Genomic DNA, 20,345 nt, shown 5'->3' on the forward strand with positions numbered 1-20,345 from the left:
AGGAGGACCCGACCTCTTCTCAAAGACGTCAGCCAAATCATAGGAAGGCTTAATAAAGGGCCCAAATAGAGGAACACGCCACAAATCCTAAGGCAGCCCAAAGCCTACCGAGAGAAAGGCAGTTCCCTTGAAGATAAGATGACCTCACTTGAAGATAAGATAAAGATAAGATAAGATAACTAACTTATCTTATCTAAGAAGGTCATTCTACGCCATTATAAATACACTGGAGCACCAAGGTATAACTCATACTCTTATTCTACTTAATACTTGCTTAATACCCTTGCTAACTTAAGCATCGGAGTCCCTTGCAGGTACCCCCCACCTTCCGAGGACGAAGGAATCATCACCAAGTCCAACAAGTCCGACGCAAATCACTCCAACCAGTACAGAAGATCTCTTCCGAGATCGACCTCTAGTTTCAGGTAACCCTCGGAACAGTAGTTCTCCAAAGTGCCAAGCTTTTCTATAGTTCAAAACTACTCCTATATATACTACTTCTCTTGGTCTTCTAGTGAGTTCTTCAAGTCTTGGATGTGAGCCTTAGATCTTGAGTTGAAGCAGTTACAACCTTTAGTGGGCTCAGCTTGCAAAAAAGTATGAATTAGGCATGGGCGTTAGTGAAGTTAACGCTAAGTGACATTGTGGGTTCGAGAACATTAGTGGCAATCACCTTTTTCACTAACGTTCCAACCCCATATAACCCACATTAACTCCAATGTTAGTGGCACTAACGCGACCACTAACGTTGCCTTATGAACCTTCGCAAGTGTTATTGGGACTCACCTTTCCCAATAACGTTGCCTTGTGCCCCTTATCCCTACGTTAGAGTTCATGTTAGTGTAACTAACGTGGCTCTTAACGTGGGTATGCCTCATCTTCGAGATCGTTAGTGGCACTCACCTTTGTGACTAACGCTCCAACTGCCCCTACTCTCCACGTTAGAGCTCACGTTAACTAAGTTAATGTGGCTACTAACATGGTAGTGAATGCCATCTCCAACGTTAGTGACCAAGGTGAGTGTCACTAACGTTGACTCATCAATCTTAGCTCCACGTTAACTTTCACGTTAGTGGTCTTAACGTGACCACTAACGTGGGCAATGCTAGTTTGATCCAACATTAGTGACAAAGGTGAGTGTCACTAACGTTGGCATTGTTCCTCTCTTCCACGTTAGAGTTCATGTTAACTATGTTAACGTGACTCTTAACGTGGTTCATTGCCACATTTTGGAGCGTTAGTGGTGTTCACATTTATCACTAACGTTGGAGCTTTCTTTGTCTCCACGTTAACTACCACGTTAACCTAGTTAACGTGGCAATTAACGTGGGCTTATGATGGCTTCACAGGCGTTATTGGTGATCACTTTTCTCATTAACGTTGCAAGCTCTTTCCCATTCCACGTTAGTGGTCACGTTAACTAGGTTAACGTGGCTACTAACGTGGTTCTTCCTTGCTTCCTTTGTCCTGAAATCAAGCAAATAAAGTGCATCAAAGCTCTAGCCCAAGTTATGAGATTATGCATCATCAATTTGTCATGCAATCCTTGCAATATCCTCATGAAATGATGTAAAATTCACAATAGTTGCTTGAATCAAGGTGTGAGTGTATTTTCATCCAAAACTTGCCTCATTCTATAAGAAAATGCATGAAACTACCATAAAATAGTAAAGAAAAAGTCAGTGAAACTAGCCTAGATGCCCTGGTGGTAGGCAAAATTGTGATCATCAATGGCGCCATCAACATGGTACTCACAATTGTAATCTCAACTCTTTATCACAACTTTGCACAACTAACTAGCAAGTGCACTGGGTCGTCCAAGTAATAAACCTAACGCGAGTAAGGGTCGATCCCATGGAGATTGTTGGTATGAAGCAAGCTATGGTAATCTTGTAAATCTCAATCAGACATATTCAAATGGTTATAGATGATTTATGAATAAAGCATAAAATAAAGATAGAGATACTTATGCAATTCATTGGTGAGAATTTCAGATAAGCATATGGAGATGCTCTGTCCCATTCGTCTCTCTGCTTTCCTACTGTCTTCATCCAATCCTTCTTACTCCTTTCCATGGCAAATTGTATGTTGGGCATCACCGTTGTCAATGGCTACAGTACCGTCCTCTCAGTGAAAATGTTCAACGCTCTCTGTCACAGCAAGGCTAATCATCTGTCGGTTCTCAATCAGGTTGGAATATAATCCAGTGATTCTTTTGCGTCTGTCACTAACGCCCAGCCTTCAGGAGTTTGAAGCTCGTCACAGTCATTCAATCCTTGAATCCTACTCAAAATACCACAGACAAGGTTTAGACCTTCCGGATTCTCTTGAATGCCGCCATCAATTCTAACTTATACCACGAAGATTCTGATTAAGGAATCTAAGAGATAAACATTCAAGCCTTGTTTGCTTGTAGAACGGAAGTGGTTGTCAGGCACGCGTTCATAAGTGAGAATGATGATGAGCGTCACATAATCATCACATTCATCATGTTCTTGGGTGCGAATGAATATCTTAGAACAAGAATGAGCTGAATTGAATAGAAGAACAATAGTAGTTGCATTAACACCCGAGGTACAGCAGAGCTCCACACCTTAATCTATGGTGTGTAGAAACTCCACCGTTGAAAATACATAAGAACATGGTCTAGGCATGGCCGAATGGCCAGCCTCCCAAAGATGGTTCAATCACAAAAACATTATCAAAAGATCTTAGGATGTCAAATACAATAGTAAAAGGTCCTATTTATAGAGAACTAGTAGCTTAGGGTTTACAAAGATGAGTAAATGACATAAAAATCCACTTCTGGGCCCACTTGGTGTGTGCTTGGGCTGAGCATTGAAGCTTTCATCTGTAGAGACTTTTCTTGGAGTTAAACGCCAGCTTTTGTGCCAGTTTGGGCGTTTAACTCCCATTCTTGTGCCAGTTCCGGCATTAAACGCCAGAATTCTTGAGCTGACTTGGAACGCCTGTTTGGGCCATCAAATCTCGGGCAAGATATTGAGAACTTCCAAGGGTCCTGTCTCTTTTGAGGTAATCTCTGCCTAGTCAAGTCATCCAGTTCTGTGGTGAGCAAAGGGGGTTCATCCTCCCAAGTCTCATTACCAAATAACTTGTCATTTAGCTTCATGATTGCTCCAAGGTACTTAGCAACTTGCTCTTCAGTGACATCGTCGTCCTCTTCAGGGGAAGAATACTCATCAGAGCTCATGAATGGCAGAAGTAAATCCAATGGAATCTCTATGGTCTCAGTGTGAGCCTCAGATTCCCATGGTTCCTCATTAGGGAACTCATTGGAGGCCATTGGACGTCCATTGAGGTCTTTCTCAGTGGCGATCACTGCCTCTTCCTCCTCTCCAAATTCGGCCATGTTGATGGCCTTACACTCTCCTTTTGGATTCTCTTCTGTATTGCTTGGAAGAGTACTAGGAGGGAGTTCATTAACTTTCTTACTCAGCTGACCCACTTGTGCCTCCAAGTTTCTAATGGAGGACCTTGTTTCAGTCATGAAACTTTGAGTGGTTTTGATTAGATCAGAGACCATGGTTGCTAAGTCAGAGTGGCTCTGCTTAGAATTCTCTGTCTGTTGCTGAGAAGATGATGGAAAAGGCTTGCCATTGCTAAACCTATTTCTTCCACCATTATTGTTATTGAAACCTTGTTGAGGTCTCTGTTGATCCTTCCATGAGAGATTTGGATGATTTCTCCATGAAGGATTATAGGTGTTTCCATAGGGTTCCCCATGTAATTCACCTCTTCCATTGAAGGGTTCTCAGGATCATAAGCTTCTTCTTCAGATGAAGCGTCCTTAGTACTGGCTGGTGCAGCTTGCATTCCAGACAGACTTTGAGAAATCATATTGACTTGCTGAGTCAATATTTTGTTCTGAGACAGTATGGCATTCAGAGTATCAATCTCAAGGACTCCTTTCTTCTAATTCATCCCATTGTTCACAGGATTCCGTTCAGAAGTGTACATGAATTGGTTATTTGCAACCATTTTAATGAGTTCTTGAGCTTCTAGTGGCGTCTTCTTCAGATGAAGAGATCCTCCAACAGAGCTGTCCAATAACATCTTGGATAGTTCAGACAGATCATCATAGAAGATACCTATGATGCTCCATTCAGAAAGCATGTCAGAAGGACACTTTCTGATCAATTGTTTGTATCTTTCCCAAGCTTCATAGAGGGATTCACCTTCCTTCTGTCTGAAGGTTTGGACTTCCACTCTAAGCTTACTCAATTTTTGAGGTGGAAAGAACTTTGCCAAGAAGGCATTGACTAGCTTTTCCCAAGAGTTCCGGCTTTCTTTAGGTTGTGAGTCCAACCATATTCTAGCTCTGTCTCTTACAGCAAAAGGGAATAGCATAAGTCTGTAGACCTCAGGGTCAACCCCATTGGTCTTGACAGTGTCACAGATTTGCAAGAATTCATCTAAAAGCTGATGAGGATCTTCCAATGGAAGTCCATGGAACTTGCAATTCTGTTGCATTAGAGAAACTAATTGAGGCTTAAGCTCAAAGTTGTTTGCTCCAATGGCAGGGATAGAGATGCTTCTCCCATAGAAGTCAGGAGTAGGTGCAGTAAAGTCACCCAGCACCTTCCTTGCATTGTTGGCATTGTTGTTGTTTTCGGCTGCCATATCTTCTTCTTTGAAGATTTCTATTAGGTCCTCTAGAGAGAGTTTTGCTTTAGCTTATCTTAGTTTTCGCTTCAAGGTCCTTTCAGGTTCAGGGTCAGCCTCAACAAGAATGCTTTTGTCTTTGCTCCTGCTCATATGAAAGAAAAGAGAACAAGAAAATATGGAATCCTCTATGTCACAGTATAGAGATTCCTTGAGATGTCAGAGGAAAAGAAGAAGGAGGGGGTAGAAGAAGAAGAATTTGAACTTATCAAGAGAGATAGAGTTTGAATTGTTGATAGTGGAGGGGTGTCAGTCCACAAATAGAAGGATGTGAGAAGAGGGGAAGAAATTTTCAAAAATTAAAGTAAATTAATTAAAAGAAACTTTGAAAAATGGTAATTGATTTTCGAAAACTAAGATTGGGAAAGAAATTAAGTGAAATTTGAAAAAGATTTTGAAATTAGAAATAAAAAAGATATGATTGAAAACTATTTTGAAAAAGATGTGATTAAGAAGATATGATTGAAAAGTTATGGTTCTAAAAAAATATGATTGAAAAGATACGATTGAAAAACAATTTAAAAAGATTTGATTTTTAAAATTAATGACTTGGCTAACAAGAAAAGATATGATTCAAATATTAAACCTTTCTCAACAGAAAAGGCAACATACATGAAATGTTTGAATCAAATCATTAATTGTTAGCAAGTATTTTGAAAATAAAGAGAAATTAATTTTGAAAAGATATGATTGAAAAGATATGATTTGAAAAATATTTGATTTTGAAAAATTTTGAAAACTTGAAAAAAATTTGAATTAAAAACAAAATCTTCCCTCTTGTGCCATCCTGGCGTTAAACGCGCAGAATGGTATCCATTCTGGTGTTTAACACCCAAAATGCTACCCTTTTGGGCGTTAAACGCCAGCCAGGATACCCAGCCAGGTATCCTGGCTGGCGTTCAAACACCAGTTTTCCTTCTGCACTGGGCGTTTTGAACGCCCAGCTTTTTCTGTGTAATTCCTCTGCTGTATGTTATGAATCTCCAATTCTCTGTATATTGACTTGAAAAGACACAAATTAAAAAAATTTTTGGATTTTTAATGAACAATCGAAATGTAACTAAACATGGAAAACTAAAATCAAACAAGTAATGCATGCAAGACACAAAACTTAGAAGTTTGTATACTACTTACACTAACAAGTTGAGAATGCATATGAGAAACAACAAAACACTCAAGACAAGAGAATTTAAAGATCAGAGCAAGAAAATCATCAAGAACAACTTGAAAATCAATAAAGACACATGAATGAATTCGAAAATGCAAGAAGAATAGAAACATGCAATTGACACCAAACTTAAAATGAGACACTAGACTCAAACAAGAAATATTTTTGGTTTTTATGATTTTGTAATTTTTTTGGATTTTTCAAAAATTATATGGAAAAGAAAATAAAGAGATTCAAAATTTTTAATAAGAATTCCAGGAATCATGCAATGTTAGTCTAAAGCTTCAGTCTAAAGAAATTAGACATGGCTAGCCAAGCTTCAGCAGGACATTACATTCAAGAGCTAAATTGATGAGAATCAATCAGCTTTGGTGATGATAAGAATATCACCTTGAAACTCTAGAATTCATTCTTAAAAATTCTGAAGAAAAATACCTAATCTAAGCAACAAGATGAACCGTCAGTTGTCAAAACTCAAACAATCCCGGCAACGGCGCCAAAAACTTGGTAGGCGAAATTGTGATCATCAATGGCACCATCAACATGGTACGCACAATTGTAATCTCAACTCTTTATCACAACTTCACACAACTAACCAGCAAGTGCACTGGGTCGTCCATGTAATAAACCTTACGCGAGTAACGGTCGATCCCACGGAGATTGTTGGTATGAAGCAAGTTATGGTCATCTTGTAAATCTCAGTCAGACAGATTCAAATGGTTATAGATGATTTATGAATAAAGCATAAAATAAAGATAAAGATACTTATGCAATTCATTGGTGAAAATTTCAGATAAGCGTATGGAGATGCTCTGTCCCTTTCGTCTCTCTGCTTTCGTACTGTCTTCATCCAATCCTTCTTACTCCTTTCCATGGCAAGCTGTATGTTGGGCATCACCATTGTCAATGGCTACAGTCCTGTCCTCTCAGTGAAAATGTTCAATCAGGTTGGTTCTCAATCAGGTTGGAATAGAATCTAGTGATTCTTTTGCGTCTGTCACTAGCGCCCAGCCTTCAGGAGTTTGAAACTCGTCACAGTCATTCAATCCTTGAATCCTACTCAGAATACCACAGACAAGGTTTAGAACTTCCGGATTCTCTTGAATGCCGCCATCAATTCTAGCTTATACCACGAAGATTCTGATTAAGGAATCTAAGAGATAAACATTCAAGCCTTGTTTGCTTGTAGAACGGAAGTGGTTGTCAGGCACGCGTTCATAAGTGAGAATGATGATGAGTGTCACATAATCATCACATTCATCATTTCTTGGGTGCGAATGAATATCTTAGAATAAGAATGAGCTGAATTGAATAGAAGAACAATAGTAATTGCATTAAAACTCGAGGTACAGCAGAGCTCCACACCTTAATCTATGGTGTGTAGAAACTCCACCGTTGAAAATACATAAGAACAAGGTCTAGGCATGGCCGAATGGCCAGCCTCCCAAAGAGGGTTCAATCATAAAAACATGATCGAAAGATCTCAGGATGTCAAATGCAGTAGTAAAAGGTCCTATTTATAGAGAACTAGTAGCTTAGGGTTTACAAAGATGAGTAAATGACATAAAAATCCACTTCCAGGCCCACTTGGCATGTGCTTGGGCTGAGCATTGAAGCTTTCATGTGTAGAGACTTTTCTTGGAGTTAAACGCTAGCTTTTGTGCCAGTTTGGGCGTTTAACTCCCATTCTTGTGCCAGTTCCGGCGTTAAATGCCAGAATTCTTGAGCTGACTTGGAACGCCTGTTTGGGCCATCAAATCTCGGGCAATGTATGGACTATTATATATTATGGATTCTCTTCTTACTTAAGCTCTGATTGATCCTTAAACATAGCTTTTTCTTTTGTTGTCTTTGGTGCATTGCACCTTGAGCCTAGCCATGACTCTTAGTGTTTTGTCCTCAAGCTTAACTTGGTACAGAAAAGACCACAAGCAGTAACTAGGAAACTCTTTGAGTTCTAATTTTTCTTTTGCTTTCTCCCAGTCAGTGGTGCTCAGAGCCTTTGGCATTTTCTGTATTTGTATTTGGTCTCGACTCTTAATGCTCTATCTCAAGGGTTACTTGACACATTCACACCACAAACATATGGTTAGGAAAATAACTCTTTGAGCTTTTAATCATTTTTTACCTTCCTAACCATTGATGCTCAGAGCCTTGGACCTTGATTATTTTTTTTATTTTCTTTTTGCTATTGTTTTGCTTTAAGGATCAATTTCTCACTGAGTTTTCGAAAATCCACAATATTTTTCTAAGTTCCTGTCTCTCAGAATCAACATTCTCAACTCCAATAATAAATATGCACTATTCAGTTTATAAATTTAGAATCATAGATAGTACTACCACATCAAAGTAAATAAGACAGTTTAGAATATATAACTTAAGTCTCATGCATTATACTACTTTTTTTCTTCTCTTTTTTTTCAAGCTCAGAGAGCAATACATGAGACCTCTTTTCAAAACAAGCATAAAATTTTTAACGATAATGAAAACTACTAAATATCAATAGAACTACTGACTCTAAATAAGATCATGTAAAAGAAACACTAATAAGCACCAGAAAACAAGAGATAAATAATATAAGAACTGAATAAGTAAATAGCATGAAAGGAACTCAACCACCTCAGTTATTCTGGATGCCGTATTACTCCTCAGGTTGTGCTCGTCTGTGAAAATGATTCACCCCCCTTTGATGCCATTGATGATCATATAAAATAGAGAGTTCGCTCTGCAACACCAAACTTAAAAGTTTTCTTGTCCCCAAGCAAAGAAAAATTGAAAATGGGGAGGAACATAAAAAGCGAACGGATGAGTAAAAACCAAAAAAATTGCAAAAGAAAAAAGGGAGTGATATAAGTCAAGAAGAAGTAATTTTTTTTTGAAGGTACAAGGGCTGGCGCTAAATGCCTAGGTTCGCGTTTAGCGCGAGCCAAACATAAAGCATTCACCAAATTGTGCCCTCTTGGGCATTAAACACCATCCATAGCGTTCAGTGCTAAACAAACCGAATCACTTCATCTTTTATGCCATTTCTGGTGCTAAACGCTCAGCCTGGCATTTAGCGCCACCCAAACAGAGCTCCCTTGGAATTTGTGCCATTTTTTGCACTGAACGCCCAGCCTGGCATTTAGTGCCAGAGCACCCAAATCACTTCCTCTCGAGGGTGTTCTGTTTCGCCTTCAAATTCCTCCTATTCTTGTTTCAAACACTTTACATGACCACAAACATAAATAAACCCATGAAAGCTATAAATAAAAATTATACATAAATAAAAATCAAAATGAACATAAAATAAAAGGATACTAAGGATTGGGTTGCCTCCCAACAAGCGCTTATTTAATGTCACTAGCTTGACGGTTGATTCTTGAATTTTTTTCCTCTTCTCTCAGTTGGTTAAGAGAAATGACTTCAAAGGAGAAGAAGAGAAGATTAGTGCCCGTGGATTTGAATTCCTGCTAACAAGCTTTATTTTCTTTTATTGTTTTTAGCTTGAATAACCTTGCTTGTTGGGGTAAGGGTTGGACTGTTTTTGCTTACCTTCTCATTTTTGTCGATATTGACTTTTGTTTCTTTGTCACAATCTTCTTTTAAGTTATTTCCTTGATTGCCTTCACCTCTCTAATTTCAAGACTTAGGTGTTGTGTGATCGGTGGAGTGTACCCTTCATCATGAACTTCTTGAATTGGTAGTTCAATGAATTCACCCTCTATGCCATTCTCTGGTTCATTTGAGTGTAAATTCCCATAATTGTTTTTCTCCCTTACAACCTCATCTTCATTGGGGTTTTACTTGGTACATGGGTCTCTTGGTCTTGCTATTGCACTTCTAACTCTTCTTCTTTTGTGGGACTTGAGTGTTGTACAATGTTTGGAAGGACTCCTTTTTCAAGAACTTCTTGGATTAATGGTTCAATCAAGTAAACCCCTATGTACCTCTTTGATTCACTAAAGGATGGACTCCTTTGAATGATTCCCTCACATTCTTTTGAAGGAATTTGCATTGCTTCTCTTGAGAGGGAGTTTGCTTGTTCCTGTACCCGACGATGCTTGGTAATCAGCTCTAAATGTCTCCCTATATTTTTGATGCTCATTCTCATATCATGTATGCAACTTTGAGTAGTATTCCTTATTTCTTTCATGGAAAGCTCTAGAGCTGATAGTTCTTGATATGAATAAGGAGATGATGATTCTTGATATGAATAAGGAGATGAGGGTCCTTGATATGAATAGAGTGATGGTGGTTCTTGATATGAATAAGGAGATAATGGCTCTTGGTATGAATAGAGAGATGATGGTTCTTGATGGATAGGATATAGGATGTTGAAATCTTTTTGCTCTTGACCTTGCCAACCAAAATATGAGTAGTTCCTCCATCCACAATAATATGAATCACTCCATGGGTCTGAGTAGTAACCCATGTGATCTCTCTCCATTATTTTTCTTTAGCACAAAATATCAAACAGAATTAAGCGTACCATGTGGTAAACAGACAAGCAAAGAACAAAGAACAAAAAGAATTTCATTTTTAAAGTTTTTCTAAAGATATATATAGATTTTTCAAAAGAAATAAAATAAAGAAAAATAAAAATAAAAAAATGAAAATAAAATAAAATATAAAGGAAAACAAAAATAAAACAAAAATAAATAAAGAAAATAAACTGAATAATTAAGAAAATAAAACAACTAATAAGCAAAAAGGAGTATAAAATTCGAACTCAATAAGTAAAATAACTAGGAAGAATAAAACCACTAAGGGGACACCAAACTTAATTTCAGAAATTAAAAAAAAATAAATAAGATAGAACCAAATAAAGTTTCAAAAAGTAAAGAAAGAAATAAAATAAAATTAAAGCAAAAATGTCTAATCTAAGAAGACAAACAACCAGTAGTTGTCAATCACAGTCACTCCTCGGCAATGATGCCAAAAACTTGATGCAGATTTTGAATATCCACAAAACTAATTGGCAAGTGCGCTGGGTCCTACCAAGTAATACCTCAGGTGAGTGAGGGTCAATCTCATGAGGATTGATGGACTTAGCAACAATAGTCGAATGATTCCTTAGTCACACAAGCAGAAAGTGATTATTTTGGGGTTTCAAAAAAACATTAAACGGTACTTAAGGAAATAAAAATGCAAACAGTAAAATTGGTGTAAAATATATGAGAGAAAGCAGTTGAGGTTTCGGAGATATTTTCCTTTCTGGATTAAGTTTTCTTACCCACTATTTTAATCATGCGAGATTCATTTCATGGTAAACTGTTAGTGACTAAACCCTAATATCTTAGTGATTTAGTCCCTCTAACCTCGTTTACTGCCAATGTCGTGGTCACTTAAGTTCATTTAGAGGGTTAAGTTCAATTCTAGTTTATGGCCACAAAACACTAACTATCCAAAACTAAGAGGATTATATGTCACGTATCCCGATTAGTTCAAGTAATTAGCAATTTAGGAGAAATTTGCTTTCAAGCTATTGTTCAAGCGAGATAACTCTTTCAAGAATCACAAGATGAAGAACGAAAGCAATCCTTGAAACTGAATCAATACATTAATTAAAATAGAAAAGCAACAGTCTTAATCCATAGAAATAAACAGAGCTCCTAACCTTAACCAAGGAGGTTTAGTGGCTCATGACTTACAAAGGAACAAGAATTTTGAAAAGTGTGAAAGTGCAGAAGAGAGAAGATGAGAGAAGATATTTTCCTTTTATATCTAACCTAATTTTGATTTGAAAATAAAACAGAATAATAAATTCTAGACCTAAAAGATTTTATTTGTAAATAAAAATAACCAAAAAGAGATAAAATTGGCAGTGAGGTTGACCCGCACTTCCAGTGTTCGGCGCCAGAATTGGCCTTTAGAGCCAGAATTGGCAGTGAGTTCCCATTCGATTCTATCTTCCTGGGCACTTAATGCTAGGCTTGGCATTTAGTGCCCTTCAAGGCAGTGTTTCCAAAAATAAATAGATTATTATATAATATTGGAAAGCTATGGAAGTTCGCTTTTCTAACGCGGTTGGAATCGCCTCAGTTGGACCTCAGTAGCTCATGTTATGCTCGCTGGAGTGCAAAGAGGTCAGGGTTGACAGCATCCACTTTCTTCCTCTTTTCTTGCACAAAACTCTGCCAAATTGGCCCGAATTTCACCTAAAATAATAAAAACACCAAAACAACTCAAAGTAGCATCCAAAGGGGATTTTAACACTAAAATATAATTAAACTCACTAAATTCTAACTAATTTAAACTATAAAATATGAGGAAAATAGGGTAGAGATGCTTGATGCCAGGGCATCTTGGCTAGTTTTACTAGCCATTTTTTGTATGATTTAGGTTGGTTTCGTGCAATTTCTTAGGAAATAAGCAAGTATTTGGTTCAAAATGTATTCATATTGAATGATTTCATGAGAATTATGCATGAATTGAATGATAAAATGGATGATGCATGATCTCATGATTAAGAACAAGACTTTAATGCACTTTGTTTGATTGCTTTCAGGTAACAAGAAGTAGAGAAGAGCCACGTTAGTGCCACTAACGTGGCCATTAACGTGGAAGGAAGGAATGATATGCCAACTTCAGTGACACTAACCTTTGTCACTAACGTTGGAGATGGCAAGCACACCCACGTTAGTGGTCACGTTAATGCCATTAACGTGAAGCACTAATATGGAAAGAAGGGGCAGTTTGAAGCGTCAGTGACAAAGGTAAGTGTCACTAACGCCCTCAAGCTTTGGCATGCCCACGTTAAGGGCCATGTTAGTTACACTAACGTGGACCATTAACGTGGGAAAGAAGGACAAGGAGCAGCGTTATTGGCAAAAGTGAGTGCCAATAACGCTATCAAAGCAAAGGAAGACCCACGTTAATGGCCAACTTAGTTACACTAACGTGGACTATTAACGTGGGAAAGAGGGACAAGGAGCAGCGTTATTGGCAAAAGTGAGTGCCAATAACACTAGCGAAGCAAAGGAAGACCCACGTTAATTGCCACGTTAGTTACACTAACGTGGACACTAATGTAGGCAAAATCTCACCTGGCAGCCTGACCATGCCTTCTTCAAACAAGAATAACTTGAGCCACATAGCTCTAAATGAGATGATTCCAAATGCATTGGAAAGTCGGATTCCAAAGCTTTCCAAACATATATAGCACTACATGGTGGACACTGAATTTAAAGGAGAAAACCTGCCTCGAAACTGCAAAGATGAACATGGTATCAACCTGTAGTAAGGCCAGCTGACCTCTTCACCTTCCAAGAAGTGTAACTCGAGCTGTAGTGCTCCACATGATGCCCTTCCAAAAGCATTGGAAAGTAGACATCCAGTGGTTTCCAACAATATATAATAGTATGGGGTGGACATTAAGTTTGAACTTCAGAACTTAGCAATATCAATCCTCTAATCGCTAACGTTATTGTGGCTCACTTTTTCCAATAACGCCAGCAACTATGCCAGCGACCTTGTCCACTTCAAAGCAGCATAACGTGAGTTACAAAAGTCCAATTGAGGTGATTTCAATTGCGTTAGAAAGCTGACATTTAGAGCTTTCAAACGATATATAATAATCTATAGTGGGCATGAAATTGGAGCACAAACAATAGGTATCTTTTAAGCCCCAAAAACACCAACTGGGTAGCAAGTGTGACATTAGCCACACTAACTTCAGCACTAACGCCACATTTGTAGCGTTAGTGTGGCTAACGGTAGTACTAACATTAGCACCTGGACCTCAACTTGATTCACTTACAAGGACCACCCAACCTCAAGGAAACAAGCCCACAAGTGTCAACCAATCAAGGCCACAAGAAGTATCTAGAATAGGAATTTTCATTTAATTGTAATTTGCTTTTAATTTCATTTCATTTTGTAATTTAGGAGAGCCTATATAAAGGCCTTATTTTTTACATAAAAGGGGGACTGTCAGGAGGGAGTTCTGGAATGGGGGAATGAAGAGGGGTCTTCGGACTCCCTCCCCTCACACACTTTTCCTTCTCTTTCTTTTCTTTGTACTTTTCATTTTTGAATTTCGAAGTTTCAATTTTAGTTTTAATCTTCATCTTTACTTTTTTGCACTTTCTTTCTTTTCTATTTTGGTAGAGCAATGATCAACTAACTCTTTTCATTGGGTTAGAGAGTTCTATTGTGATTCAATGGATCAATTGTAGTTCTTATTCTTTTTCTTCTTTCTTTTCTCTTGATTTTACTAGAGAGCTTTCGATCTTCATCCAATTGGAAGAGGAATGAGGAAATCATGCTAGAAATGCTCTCTCACATTGGATTAGATTGGGGGTTGGATGGATATTGTGACATTTAATCCTACCAATACTTTGATCTATGAATGTGTGTGCTATAATCAGTGACCAAACTTCATCTCTTCCCATGAGCAATTAAATCAAAGAATTGGGAAATTGTTCAAGCTTAGAAAGATTGGATTGCCAAGGAATTGGGATCCAATCACTTAAGATTGCCAAGGAGATCAATGAATACATTGATTGAGGAAGAGATGAGAATGAACTTGATCCGGAGGATTGCACTATCTCTTGATCCCAATGTTCATTTTATTTTTAGTTCTTACATTTACTTTTGTTGCCATTTTACTTTTCTGCACTTTATTGCTTTATTTACTTTTATGCCATTTACAGTTCCTTGTTACTCATCACTCCAATATGATTCGTCTAACTAGGATAATCAATTAACCATTGATTGCTTAATCTGTTAATCCTTGTGGATTCAACCTCACTCTATTGTGAGTTTTTACTTGACGACAATTCGGTATACTTGCCGAAGGAAAATTTGTTGAGAGATAAGTTTCCGTGCATCAATTTTATGGCGCCGTTGCCGGGGATTAATTGTGATTAACAAACTCCCGGTTGATTGATCTACTAGATTAGACACTTTTCTTTTGTCTTTGTTTTCTTTTGTTTCTTTATTTTATTTTGCTAACTAACTGTTTGTGATATTGCCTCACTAAGAATCCCTCATTTATTACAATAGAGATTCCAATTTCTTTTGGTGATTATTGTTTGAGACAGAGCTTTTTGCAGGAAAGAAAGGAGCATCCATCATATTGTAGTCAATCAAATTTCATGGGAAACTTTTCACCACCACAGAATGATCCACTTTACTATGCTCATGGTGGGTGGGAGTATCAAGAACATGAAATGGTGTACTTTCCAGAGCCACAAAATAGTCCATATTTTGGTGAAATTGATTACTACTCAAGTTGTGGCTGGGAAGATCAAAATCAAAGAGATTTCACTCATTCATACCCCATTCATCAAGAGCCATCACCTCTCAATTATACAACCTCACCTCCAAGTTTTACATGCCTAAATTCTTCATCATTTGAGTATGCCTCAGCACAATCCCAAATCTATACAATTCATTTCACCATCCACAAAACTCAATCCACTACCCACAAGAGTCATACCACTTTCAGAATACACAACCACAAAACAACCAATTCCATTCACAAGCCAACCCCGACCAACCATTACAACCTACCCAACCTCCTTTAGATAGACTTGCTAGGATGGAACTCATCATTGAAGAACTCAAAAAAAGTAGAGAAGAAGATAGACTCGCTAGGATAGAACTCCTCCTTGAAGAAATAATAAAGACAAACGAAGAGGAGAAAATAGCAAAAATGGACCATGAAGAAAAATTGAGACAGAATGCACAACTCTATTCTGAAGAACAATTCATTGAAGAGCTGAGATTACAAAGAGAGACCACTTCACTCTCTCCAAAAATAGAGGAGTTCATTCAAAGGTCAAGAACAAGGGAGGAATCAGAAGAATAAGAAAAAGAGGCAGCCATACCAAGTGAGATTCATATGAAGAAGGAAGAGGTTGTGAGAATATATAAGCCTAAGGCTCCATACCCACAGAGGTTACTAGGGGTGACAAAAGAATATGCAAACCCACTCCCAAAAGACTCAATGCAACAGTGATAAACCCCATTTGTAGGGTTTATCTTGTATTGATTTTAGAGGATTTTATAACCTTTTACCCACATTTATTCAATGAAATAGCATGGTTTTGTATATTCTCCTTTAATGGTGCTTAAGAGTGAAAACATACTTTTTAGGTCTTAAAATAGCTAAATCTAATTCACCTTGATTCTATTAGATGCCTTGATATGTTTGTTAAGTGATTTAAGGTTTAGGAGGCAAAGATTGGATCAAGGGAATGAAGAAAGAAAGCATGAAAAGTTGGAGAACTCATGAAGAAATGAAAGAACCGGAAAGCTGTCAAGCCGACCTCTTCGCACTTAAACGATCATAACTTAAGCTACAGAGGTCCAAATGATGCGGTTCCAGTTGGGTTGGAAAGCTAACATCCGGGGCTTCGAAATGAAAGAAGATTTGCCATAGTTGCTATACGTATAAGGACGCATACGCGCACTGTACGCGCACACGCAGTTGGTGCATGTGATCACTTCATGCAAACTCGTGGCTAGCGAATTTACAAGCCTTGTGGGCCCAATCCAACTCACTTCTGATGCTATTTAAGCCAAGGATTGAAGGGAGAATGGACATACTTTCATACTTTTGATCATTAGTCATAGTTTAGTTAGTTTTAGAAGTAGTTTCTAGAGAGAGAAGCTCTCACTTCTCTCTAGGATTAGGATTAGGATTAGGTTTAGTTCTTAGATCTAGATTTTAATTCATCTTCTTCTATTTCTATCTTCTCAATTTCTTGTTGTTACATTCATTCTTCTTCCATTCTTTTATTGTAATTTCCTTTATGTTGTTCTTGCATTTTGTTGTAGATCTACTATTGTTCCTTCCATTTCCTTTCAATTCAATAAGAGGTAATCCATAATAATTGTTCTTCTTTGCTTTTCTATTGTTGATCTCTTGCCTTTGTAGTTAGATCTCTCTTTAATTCTTGCAATTTATGTTGTTTACTTTTATTGCCTTTTATGTGTTTGTTGAAATGCCTCTTCTAGATATAGTATAGATTTTGTTCCTCTTGGCCTAGGTAGAGTAATTAGTGACACTTGAGTTATCTAATTCCTTTGTTGATTGATAATTGGAGAGATTGCTAATTGGTTTGGAGTGCACTAAAGCTAGTCTTTCCTTGGGAGTTGGCTAGGACTTGTGGCTCAAGTCAATTCATCCACTTGACTTTCCTTTATTTAGTAAGGGTTAACTAAGTGGTAGCAATGAACAATTCTCATCACAATTGAGAAGGATAACTAGGATAGGACTTGTAATTTTCATACCTTGCCAAGAGCCTTTTATAGTTGTTAGTTTATTTTCATTGCCATTTACTTTCATGCCTCTTATCCAAAACCCCAAAATAACTCATAACCAATAACAAGACACTTTATTGTAATTCCTAGGGAGAACGACCCGAGGTTTAAATACTTCGGTTATTAATTTTAGGGGTTTGTACTAGTGACAAACAATCTTTTGTATGAAAGGATTTTTGATTGATTTGGAAACTATACTTGCAACGAGAATTCGTTTATGAAATTCTATACCGTCAAAAATCCAATCATCAAAATGGCGCCGTTGCCGGGGACTTACCTCCGCTTCCCGACTCTCTGGCCTCCGATGAGCCGGATCATCAGGAGGAGGATGCGGAGGCACCGACTCAGCAGGATGCCCCAGCCACTACAGAGCCACCACAGCCCCATGCGGAGCCGATCCCACCGCCTCAGACAGATTCAGCACCTACCGTTGTCCCTTCCACTGATCCTCCAGTTTAGCATCGAGGACGATGCTTGATCTTAAGTGTGGGGAGGGAACCGGTGAACATTTTGGCTACTTTCTTAGTTTTGCATATCTCTTGTATATATTTTGATGCATTTTGGGTTTACTTTGGATACTCTTACTGCTTATTTTGGATTTTAGATATTTTGATGCTTATGGATATTTTTAGATGTTTTAGATGATAGATTCCATACTTTTAGCTGGATTTTTCTTTATACCTCTTTGCATATCTTTTTTTTTTTTAGTTTGTGGTTGTGATTAGAAATCATCCTTTGAATTGCAAACACTTAGTCACCCTTTTGCATGAGAAATTGGTTTTAAGCAGAAAAGGAAAGGGTGAACTAAGAAAATTTTTGAATTTTTCAATCACAACAATGCTTAGTCAAATATTGAAATTTTCCAAGAAATTTAAATATAGGGCACCAACCCGATTGATTGAAAGAAAATTTTTGGTGAAACTTGCTTGAATTCATACTTTGTGAAGCATGTATTGAATTAAGAACACAAGCTTGTGAGACTTGAGCCTATTGATGTGGTTATATTTTATAACCACCTATTTTCCATTCTTGTGTGAAATTGTTCTCTTTCTATGATTGTGATCCTTGATTTGCTTGATTCTATATGTCCATTTATTTCTTGTATTTGTGCATTTGTATGATTGAGGCCATTATTTCATTAGCCTACTTACCCAAATAGCGTACCTTTTACTCCCCATTGTTAGCCAATTTTGAGCCTATGCTTAACCAACTTGTTTTCATTTTAGCACATTACAAGCCCAAGATGTTCGAATATGATTTTTTAAAGAGCCACGTGACTTGGGCGTGGAGGCAGTTGGGAATCCCATTTTGGGAAAGTGCCCTGGCAGGAAAAGCATAAAAAGACCAAAGGAACAAGGGTTAAGGGACTTTTAGCTCATTTTCTAGATTCTAGATATTTTGGAAGATAGTTAGTTACACTTGTGGAGAAGGAGAGAGATTCCAAGCTCTCACTGGAACCGCATCATTTTGGACCTCTGTAGCTCAAGTTATGATCGTTTAAGTGCAAAGAGGTCGGCTTGACAACTTTCCGGTTCTTTCATTTCTTCATGAGTTCTCCAACTTTTCATGCTTTCTTTCTTCATTCCCTTGATCCAATCTTTGCCTCCTAAACCTTAAATCACTTAACAAACATATCAAGGCATCTAATGGAATCAAGGTGAATTAGATTTAGCTATTTTAAGACCTAAAAAGCATGTTTTCACTCTTAAGTACAATTAAAGGAGAATATACAAAACCATGCTATTTCATTGAATAAATGTGGGTAAAAGGTTATAAAATCCCCTAAAATCAATACAAGAAAAACCCTACAAATGGGGTTTATCAACCTCCCCACACTTAAACAAAGCATGTCCTCATGCTAAAACCAAGAATGAAGCAAAGGGTATGGCATTTATTCAATGGAACTAACTAAATGCAATCTACCTATATGCAACTATCTAAATGAATGCAATTGCTTGGTCAAAATAAATCAATTCCCAAGAAGCATATATGCACAAGGGCTAAAGGACTAGCAAGTCTAATCCACAATTGAATTGAGTTATTAAATATTTTTACAAACTTGCATGAAAAATGATACTTATAGATGGAAACATGTAATTGAGCATCAAACCCTCACCGGATGTGTTTGCGCTCTATTCGCTCAAGTGTTTAGGGTTGACTCTCTCAATTATCCCCTAATCATGTTTTCCAAGATTTGTTCTTCTTCTAACAATCAACATATATTTCATGCATGCGTACAAGTATCATGAGGTCTTTTCTTTGGTTGTAATGGGGCTAGGGTCAAGGTATGATGCATATATGGTTAAATGAGCTCGAAATTTGAATCTTTGATAAGCTTAAACTTCCCACCTAACCTATGACATCCTATACAATTAAGTTCTAACCTAACTACCCATTTTTCACTTTTTCACATACTCATGCATCCCTTTTCATTTCACAACACTTATGCATTGATTTTATTGAGCTACACTTTGCTTTGGGGCATTTTATCCCCTTTTTATTTCCTTCTTTTTCTTCTTTTTCTTTCTTTTTCTATATTTTTTTTCTTTCCCATATTGTTTTTTTCTTTTTTTTTCTTTTGTTTTTCTCATTTTTTTCTTTCTATATACAAGAGCATCAATGCATAAGGTTTTACATTTGATCAATACATGAGTATGTACCCAATTCCCAATAATTTCAATAAAAATACAAAACTTGAATGGTACTCACACAATGTCCCAAGAGTTCCCACGCTTGAATGGTACTCACACACACTTGCCTAAGCTAATCAAAGATCCAAATTAAGGACTTGTATTGTTTTTCGCTTTAGGCTTGTAATGTGCTAAAATAAGAACGAAGTGGATTAATCGTAGGCTCAAATATGGCTAACAAAGGAAGATAAAAGGTAGGATATATGGGCGAGTGAGCTAATGAAATGATGGCCTCAATCATATAAATGCATGTATACACAAAATAATGGATATAAAGAATCAAACAAATCAAAGATTACAATCATAGAAAGAGAATAATGCACACAAGAAGGAAAAATAAGTGGTTATAAGATGTAACCACACCATTAGGCTCAAGTCTCGCTTGTGTTCTTAGCTCAAAAATATGATCCACAAGATATATAATTCAAGCAAGTTCTATGAAAAGTTTTCACTCAAATCAATTGATGTGCCCTATAGATAGAAATCCTTGAAAAATTTCATTATTTTGACAAAGCTTATTTTGTATATATATATGCAAAACTAAGAAAATG

General features: G+C 37.3%; 1 non-coding gene across 1 annotated transcript; it reads left to right on the top strand.

The window, feature by feature from the left end:
* Positions 1-4,128: 4,128 nt before the first annotated feature.
* Positions 4,129-4,236, top strand: LOC112804168 (small nucleolar RNA R71). Its single transcript, XR_003202787.1, has one exon. It is a non-coding gene; the product is annotated as a small nucleolar RNA R71 (small nucleolar RNA).
* Positions 4,237-20,345: the final 16,109 nt, after the last annotated feature.

This window comes from Arachis hypogaea, chromosome 5 (genome assembly GCF_003086295.3).
Source record: "Arachis hypogaea cultivar Tifrunner chromosome 5, arahy.Tifrunner.gnm2.J5K5, whole genome shotgun sequence".
NCBI classification, from domain to species: domain Eukaryota; kingdom Viridiplantae; phylum Streptophyta; class Magnoliopsida; order Fabales; family Fabaceae; genus Arachis; species Arachis hypogaea.